The sequence below is a fragment of the Adiantum capillus-veneris genome, chromosome 15 (assembly GCF_014529385.1).
Source record: "Adiantum capillus-veneris isolate H3 chromosome 15, ASM1452938v2, whole genome shotgun sequence".
NCBI lineage: Eukaryota > Viridiplantae > Streptophyta > Polypodiopsida > Polypodiales > Pteridaceae > Adiantum > Adiantum capillus-veneris.
Window position 1 is genome coordinate 52,709,474 of NC_140945.1, and position 2,288 is coordinate 52,711,761.

A 2,288-nucleotide genomic window follows, 5' to 3' on the forward strand; every position below is an offset into this window, starting at 1 on the left:
TCTTTGTAATTTGTGTTTTCTGCTTTGTGTAGGTGTTGTGCTTTGTAGTATTGTTGAACGTTGTGATGTTGGTGGTCTACTTGTGCTGGATGTGGAAGCTGGTAGCAATACTCTGCCATGTTTTCTTGTTGGTAATAGCAACCTTGAGGAGTTGTTGAGTGTTGGGGATAGTGGGGCCACAAAACACAAGGATAATTGGGCACACAAGAAGTTTGATACATGGAGGAAAATGTCTAGTGTGGATTGTGATACTCCTCTTGAGAAGCTGGATCTTCGTGAAACAATTGAATGAAATGCTTGCTAGGTTTTTTGTTGTGGTATGTAAACAGGATGGTGGCTTATTTCCATCAGACACATTGATGGGAATGTTGCGGTGCTTTGGTAGAATGATGAAAAAGGAGCAGGATTTGAGAGTTGCTGCTACTGGTATTGTTGAGGTGCCGTTTGATATTGTACGGAATCCTATCTTTAAATTGACTCATAACTCTATTCTAGCTACGATGCGAAGGGCTGCTGGAGTTTGCAAGGAGAGGAAAAAAGCTTCAGTGATTGGTGTTAGTTTGCAGCAGGAGATTCTTCAAGATGTTCATTTCAGTATCCAGCATGGTCGTGGCTATCAAATGAGATTTGCTTACTTTTGCATGCTGCATTTCTCAATTAGGGGTGGTTTAGAGCTCTATAAGCTTGAGAGGATGATGTTCTCACATGGTAAAGATGAGGTTGGAGAATATGTTAGGTTGGTTTGTCAGTTTTAGGCTTATAGCAATAAGCTTTTTAGTTGGCACTTAGTGGTATTGAGTTTTTTTGTGCTTGCAGGTTTTGTGAGTGTGCTAGCAAAAATTATAAGGTTGACTTGATGCATTTTCAGCCGGAGCACTTTCGACCTGCTGTTACTGTTTGTGATGATGATGTTGTATTGACATTTGATCAGCTGATGCGTCACATGCCGTGTATTGTTGAGGGTGATAAGAATCTGTTGTTTTTGTTTTTGCAGCCAATTAACTCTCCTCACACGCAGGTTTAATAAGTTTTTTTGTCATATTTTTTGGTGTGCAATTTTTACATTTGTTTGAGTCAATTATCGATTACTAAATTTCTTGCAGGTTTGATATAATCGTAACAGAGTCTCGGTGAAGGTGTTGAGCAATATTGTGAAGTCAATTGATGATAGGACAGGAGTTGGTGGAAATTTCAGTAATAAGAGCTTACGAAGCACTTGTGTGACTCGAATGAGTCTTGGACATGTGCCTCGCGAGGTTGGAATGATGGTGACAGAACATAAGCGTCCTACGTCATATGAGAAGTATGACCTCTCAAGTGAGGTGCGCATGGCTGCTGCGCAAGATATTTTGTCTTAGCCTTTTGACGGGTGTGGAAGACTAAAGGCCTACCCGCAGGTTTTCGAGGAAAAGTTCTCGAACTTCTGTCATAATATTGAAGGTGGTGCCTTTGGTGTGTTATTGTAAGTTGATGATTGTTGGTGTTGGTAGTCTAATTGGTTTTATGGTTTTTGTTATGTGGTTCAGGTGGTGGTGCTCGTGGAAAGAAGCAAGATGTTGCTGATGTTGGTGGACAGGTTGCCACTGTTGGTGGTGGTGGACACATTTGTGTTGGTTCTGCTGGAGGGTTATCAGCAGGGTTTGCTGGTGGTTGCACCGCTTCTAGTGTTGATATGTCACTTGATGTTGGTAGTTCTGGTTGTTGTTCTTGTGATTCAGCTGGTAATATTGGTTCAACTGGTAAAGGATGTTCAACTGGTATTGTTGGTTCAGGTGGCAGTGAGGAAGTTGTTGTTGCTGGTAAAGGATGTTCAATTGGTATTGCTGGTTCAGGTGGTGGTCATTTGAAGCCAAGTGTGCCTTTTGTTCCCTACAGAATAGGGGAAGGCATTCCTTTTCATGAGAGCCTTCTGTATGAGCTTCCGCCTGAGTCGGCTAGAGCTCTAGGTATTGGTGGTCGGAATCCTCCCGTGTCAGTGTTTCCAGTGTGCAACATGTCAAATTGCGTTAATGTGTATGTCGGGAAGAAAAACATGCCCTGTGTACCTTTGGAGAAGAAGTAGTTGGAATGTTGGAAAGTTTGTAGTTTACGACAAGTAGTAGTTGTGCTGCAGAGAACTATGATCAAGGTTGTTTTGCTGGTTTAAGTTTGTTATGGAGATCGATGTTATATTTTCAATTCTTTTCTCTCTTGGTGTAATAATATTTCTACAAAAGGGAATGCATAGCACTGGTTATAGGCAACATCTTTCTGACTTCAGCAGCAGTAGCAAACTACAAGGACAGTAG

The 2,288-nt window shown here is 41.6% G+C and overlaps 1 pseudogene; it reads left to right on the forward strand.

Moving 5' to 3' along the window:
* Nucleotides 1-386: 386 nt before the first annotated feature.
* On the forward strand, nt 387-2,062 carry LOC147440658 (uncharacterized; annotated as a pseudogene).
* The last annotated feature ends 226 nt before the right edge of the window (nt 2,063-2,288 follow it).